Here is a 6857-nt window from a genome sequence, read left to right on the forward strand (position 1 = left end):
ATGGACATCTAGGTTCTTTCCATAGTTTGGCTATTGTGGACATTGCTGCTATAAACATTCGGGTGCATGTGCCCCTTTGGATCACTACGTTTGTATCTTTAGGGTAAATACCCAATAGTGCAATTGCTGGGTCATAGGGCAGTTCTATTTTCAACATTCTGAGGAACCTCCATGCTGTTTTCCAGAGTGGCTGCACCAGCTTGCATTCCCACCAACAATGAAGTGGATATATATTTTAAAGTTCCCAGTAGAGTGTAAGATATAAGTAATGCATTCTTTGTTATTTTTTAAAAAGATTTATTTATTTGAGAGAGAGGCAGAGGGAGAGAGAGTCCTAAGCAGATTCTGCACTGAGCATGGAGCCTCATGTGGGGCTCCATACCAAGACCCTAAGATCTGGGCCTTAGCCAAAACCAAGAGTCAGCCACCCAACTGTCTGAGCCACATAAGACATTTTCATAATGTGTTCATTCTTATGCACAAAGATAATTTATTGAATAGAAATACCTGTTTGGGAGATGTTATGGATTGAATTGTGTCACCAATGAAGATATATTGAAGTTCTAACCCCTGTATCTGTGCCTGCAACCTTATTTGAAAATACTATCTTTGCAGATGTAATCAGGTTACAGTAAAGTCATACTGAATTAGGGTGGACCCTAATCCAATGACTAATGTCCTTATAAGCAGAGGATATTTAGACACAGTGTGACCAGGAACGTAGGGAGGACACTATGGGAATAGATTGGAGTCATAGATTTATAAGCCAAGGAACACCAAGATTTGCCAGCAACCACCAGAAGTTAGGAGAGAGGCATGGAATAGATTCTCAGAACCTCCAGAAATAACCAACCCTGCCAACACCTGAATTTTAGACTTCTAGCCTCCAGACTTATGGGAGAATAAATTTCTGTTGTTTTAAGCCACCCAGTTTGTGGTAATTTGTAACAGCAGTCCTAGGAAGCTAGCAATGGGTTATATATTTATTTATAGTATTGATGCCTACCTTTTATAAACTTTCAACTTGCACATTTTCATGCTTATAAAAAAAGGTATGAGTCAGAGCATAAGAATTGTGAGTCTGTTCACTGCCAACAAATGGGATAACAGTTGCTGTTACAAAATTATTTTGGTCTTATAAACAACTGAATTTCAGAATACTTTTCAGAAACTAGCCAGTTTGTAAGTAAAGGAGTGTCTGGGTCATTTAAAGTATTCATATATATTCATATATATCAATAATGTTCATCTCATGAGAGGAGTATCTAACTCTATTACGTACATGGGAGGAACAAAAACCAATCTTTTTTCAATTCACGGAGTGTCTCAGTAAATGGAAGTTTTGCCTTTTTCACAAATGAATATTAGAACCCCCCAAACTAACAATGCCTATATACCTCAAGAAGGTTACTCAATACCTCTGAGCTCCCATTTAGATAAATTGGAAGCTGACCTACCAAATGGAGATGACAGGTTGTGTTTCACGGCAGGGCCAAGCTGCGGAGCTATTCTCACCTACCAAGCAAGTAGCCCTTGTCCACAGCATGGGCTCTAACACACCATGTTTGAGAGGGTGAAGTTGATGCTCATGTTGGTTTTATAGGCAATTGTGTTTTCCTTCCTTCTTAGAGCATGTTCAGTCCTTCCAGAATATATATCTTCTTCTAGGAGATTCCTGCTTTTATTGAGAAATTGGTGAAGGCAGTTAAAACTTGTAGTAGCACTTTATATTTTGTTTCTGGTTATAATTACATTGATGGGAAGACCACACACATAAATATTCTTCATTTTTACTTTCATATGAGAAAATCTATTTCAATACCATTTGGCAAATGCAAACCTCATGGTTTACCTGAGAGGAGGAATAAATTGAGATCGTATCATTTCTCAAGAAGAGTAGAGAGGAGGTCAAGAATAGGCGTGGCTCTTCATACTGAGCCTTGAAGGAATAAGAGAGCACTAATGACAAAGTTTCCTCTTTTCTGTCCTTTTCAAGCATGGGCAACACATGAAAATAATTTCCTGTACTTTGTCTTTCGATTTAATGCTTGCTATAGACATGTGTTACATTTTAATCTGAGCATGGTTAGAGGAGAAATTGTATTCGAACTATATAGTCACAAGAGTGTGGTGGATAGGTTTCTTGCATAGATGGAAAGAATTACATTATTGACCACATAAATTAGATTTGGAATACTTGACAGGATTCTATGATCTATTTCCATGTTGTTTCTAATGCTGGGACTCTATGTTTCTTAGAGAGGTTCCCTATAATTCATAATCCTTTGGTTTGTTTTTTCATTTGATTAAGTTCCTTTAACAAGGGGCTGCTTGGAATCGGGCCATGTATTAATGTTTGTGGCAGATGAAGAGACAGTAACAATAAATAACAACAACAAACTATTGGAAGTTTGAAGTCTATAAGTGGAAGGTCTAGTTGAACTTAAAGTGAAAAATCCAAGTAATGAATCTCCCCAATAAAAAAGTGACCATCTTTGGTTGTGTGAACTTCTCAGGGTTCTAAAGACTCCTTTCTTTATTTTACCTTTCAGAAAAACTTGAACCTCAAAAAAAGCAAAACAATGAAATAAAACTTAGGCTCAAGATTTGAAACACCCTTCTAAAGGTGGAACTTTGTGGTTTTTTTTTCTGGAATATTGGCTTTTCAGTTGGACCTGGCAATATCTAGGAAAATTCCCCAGAGTTTGAAAATCTTCTTTTATTACAAAACAGTATTTTCATTACTTTTAAAATTCTCTTCACTGGCTTCTGACATTTTATTTTTTTAATAAAGAATACCACAAAATGGTCAATGAGTAAGACCAGAAGCCCAGAGTAAGATCCCAGAAGAGTTTTATGTCTCTGAACAGTTTTACATGATCATCTACAGAAAGGCCAGGATCAAATCTTCATGGTGCCAGGCAAAGTTTTAGTTTCTTGGGTCATAGCACTTGGCAAAAATGACGTAAATTTGCAACCACTGGAAAAAGCTGAATTTTCTGATTCCCTGTGTGAATTCGTATGACTTCATTATCTTGTACTGGGAGTAATTCTTAGCCATATATTTTTTTTCGATCAGAAGACAAACCTAGGAAGAAAATACAATAAAAGTTTAAAAATTGATAAACCAGAATTCCCAGCTAAAAATGTCAAAAACAGCTTCCTTTTGCAACCCAGAATAAATAGCTCAGTCAGCAAATAGAGGAAAATGTAAAATAGGTGTCATTTCTTTTCCCCCCCAGGTATTTGGTATTTGGTGTCTTTATCTTTCAGAGTGCTGATTGGGACCCTCAATATAGGTCCCCAATCAGATAGTAGTCTATCCCCTACAATATGGAGCACGAGAGAACTCTGCCTTTACACAGGGACACAGAAGTCACAGAAAAAAGATATCCTATAGTCCATACTAAAAATACTGACTTTTCTTTTTTACTGTGAAATTAAAGAATGCAAACTGAAACAGTAAGACACCAATTTTCAAATACTCAGTTGGCAAAGTTTGTTGATTATGCTAACATTGGCTATTACTAATAAGAGGTTGAGTAAGAGGTACACTCTTACATAAAAATCTGGGAGATTTTTTTTTTTTTTTAGATTACTGTAGTCAAATCCCTGTTAAATTGCCTTTTTCAATGAGATGAGCACCTACACAAAGTATAAAGCAATGTAAATATAACTGTTACAGCATTTCTTTTACCAGCTCCTTTTGGTCACATCAATCCTACCTGTGGGGACTTAGACCCCACTGCTTTTGTGTTTGGTTTTTGTGCTACCACAAGTATGTTCTTTTTCTCTCATTTGTTCCTTCTTTTTAAAAGAATTATTTTATTTCCCATTTCCATTGTCGCTAATATTATCATTATTCTAATATTGTTCATATGATATATTATCTTCTACTATTTAACTGGGATATAATTAGCATATAACATTGTGTTAGTTTTAGGTGTACAACATAATGATTTGATATAGGTATATTGTGAGATGATCACAATAATAAGTTTAGTTAACATCCATCACCACACTCAGTTATAGTTTTTTTCTCCTTGTGATGAGAACTTTTAGGCTCTACTCTGTTAGCCACATCAGCCATTGCTTCATTCAGTTAAAAATATGTATTGTTAACTATTCTCACCACACTATACACTACATCCCTAGGACTTTTTCATTTTATAACTGCAAGTTTGTACCCTTTGCCACTTTCATCCATTACACCTATCCCCTATGCCCCCATCCCTCTGGCAATCACGGATCTGTTCTCTGTATGTATGAGCTCAGTTCTTTCTTTTTAACACTCCATATATGAGTGAAATTGTATGGTATTCGTCTTTCTCTGACTGACTTATATCACTTAAAGCCTAATATCTTCAAGGTTAATCCATGTTGTTGAAAATAGCAGGACATTCTTTTTTTTTTTTATGGCTAAATAACATTCCATTATATGTAAGATCGCATTTTCACTAAGATGCTAAGGTTGTTTCCATGTCTTGTCCCTTATAAATTATGCTGTGGTGAACATGGGAGTAGAGACATCTTTTAAAGACAGTGATTCTCAGCTTTGCGCAGTGGCAGTATCGTAGCCAATGAGGTTTATCCGAGGCGCGATTATTGCTAATTAAAGACAGTGATTCTGTTTCCTTTGGATACATACCCGGAAGGAGAATTGTTGGATCATATGGAAGTTCTCTTTTCAATTCTTTGAAGAACCTCCATATTGCTTTCAACAGTGAGTGTACCAATTTACAATCCCACCAACAATGCACAAGTGTTCTTTTTTTGCCTCACCCTTGCCAACACTTGCCATCTCTTGTCTTGGTGATGATAGCCATTCCATCAGGTGTGAGGTGATATCTCACTATGATTTTAACTGGAAGAGTCTACTATGCAACTTTATATTATATATAAAAGAGCTTTAAAATGTTTACATACTTTGACCCAGTAATTCCACCCTTAGAAAGTAATCAGAGATGTGTTCAAAGACATATGAACAAAATATTCATTACAGTTATTTATAACATTGGGGAAATAGAAATAAAAGCTCTAAGTATCCAATAGGAGAAAGGCTGAGTAAATCATTATATGTGAATAATAGAATAATCACCAATTACTAAATACATAAGGGTCAAATCAGAGCCCAAGCGTTCAGAGTGAAGGCTGAATCTGGCCCATAAAATTCCAGATGCCATCATCTTGGAACAGGTTACAGAAGCTGAACCCATAAGACCTGAATGGAAACCACGGTGCCCCACTGAGAATGATCACAGCTGGCTATATGGAGAGCTTAAGCCATTCAGGGCATGGGGGCAACATGGCTGGTCATGGGGCCAGTAGACTGGAGGAAGACTATTCAGTTGTGACTCTGTGTGTCCATGACTCATACCCACTTTGTCCTCCTACATGGCTCAGATTGCAGGGAAAGTCAAAACTATTTAGTAGAGGAGATGCCAGAGTCATTGGTTAGTTCAGGAGCAAGGTGCTTATTTTTTTTTCCTATCTAAGAATAATTAAAAAAAAAAGAAAGAAAGAAAAGAAAACAGAATTTTGTCACACCTGAAGTTGGTGAAGCAAACTGAACCCAAGCAGTAGATGCACAGATAGGCAAACTGTTATAGAATAATGTGAAAGAAATAGACCAAAATATTCATTCTGCATGTCTCTGGGTGGTAAGATTTTACATAATTTTTTAGTCCTTCTCAATAATTCTTTTGCTTAAATATGCAATTAACATTTAGTATTTTTGTTATGTAAAATATGTAAAAATGAAAAATATTTATGGATTTTCTATAAAAAAGAAAAAAAAATGTCCTCCCCCAAAGATTTCTTCTCTCACTCTCTGCACCCACCTTCCCAAGTAAGGGGCTGAGGGAACACTGGATTCCGACTGTATCCAGCCCTCCAATTCAGAAAGTATTTCTGGTTTGGGAAGGTTTAGAGCTCCCTGTAACTCACACATGAACAGTGACACCTGATAGCACTATTCGCTCCCTTTCCCTTCTTCAGCGGTCCTTTTCCCGCATTTTAGCGAAGAGAAAAAGAACGGATAACTCACCGATGGGATGGGGACTTGCTTTTGTTTCAACACAAGAATTTAAAACCAGAATGCATTGTTGAATTGCTTTCACAGATGGAAGTTTAAATCACATTTACACTGAACATGGTCTTCTCAAAGTCCACGTGGAATCAGTCTGAACAATGGGAAAGACAGATATGTTGCACTTGGAAAGGTTTAACCTTGTGATGGTGGTAGAATTGTAGGCTCCCGCTGCTTTGGATTTGCTAGTTGGTTCTCAGCCTGTCTCTGGGATCCATCATGGTCCTCAACAGGATGGGGCTGTAGCCACCTTTGAGTTCTGTGGAGCTTTGAATGGCGAGAATGGATGAAAATATTTGCAATAAGCTTTGCAAAAGATCTTTACAATATGCTGCCAGAATGAAATTGCTGTTCCTTGGAGGCTAACCAGCTTTTGACAGAGGCAAAAAGAGACTTGGTATGGATTTAAAGGATCAAAATGTTTCTTTTAAAGGGACAGTGTATATTTTTAAATTCCTGGAGCCATGAACATTGTAAAGTCTTGATAGAGATAGAATTCCACAACAGAAACATTTCTTTCTAACATCTAAGGACCTGGAGAAAATGAATTATCAATTTAGTGTGAAAATTCTGCAACCTCATAAGTCAAGAGAACAAATAAAAGAAGTCCATACCATAGATTTTCTTACCTAGTGGTAAAGATGGTGATGATTTCTAAAAAGATTTTCAGATCTGTAGAAGTCCTTCTATGTAGGCTTCATAGATCATGAGAAGGAATCTTATTTTGCTAAAACTGTTTAAATTTTAAGTTTAAGCAACAGATATTAGG

The 6857-nt window shown here is 36.6% G+C and overlaps 1 long non-coding RNA gene across 1 annotated transcript; it reads right to left on the bottom strand.

Moving 5' to 3' along the window:
* Positions 1-2633: 2633 nt before the first annotated feature.
* On the bottom strand, positions 2634-6622 carry LOC309862678. Its single transcript, XR_014310649.1, has 2 exons — positions 4649-6622; positions 2634-3088 (listed from the first exon to the last, which is right to left on the bottom strand). It is a non-coding gene; the product is annotated as an uncharacterized lncRNA (long non-coding RNA).
* Positions 6623-6857: the final 235 nt, after the last annotated feature.

Source organism: Mustela nivalis (assembly GCF_964662115.1).
Source record: "Mustela nivalis genome assembly, chromosome: 4".
NCBI lineage: Eukaryota > Metazoa > Chordata > Mammalia > Carnivora > Mustelidae > Mustela > Mustela nivalis.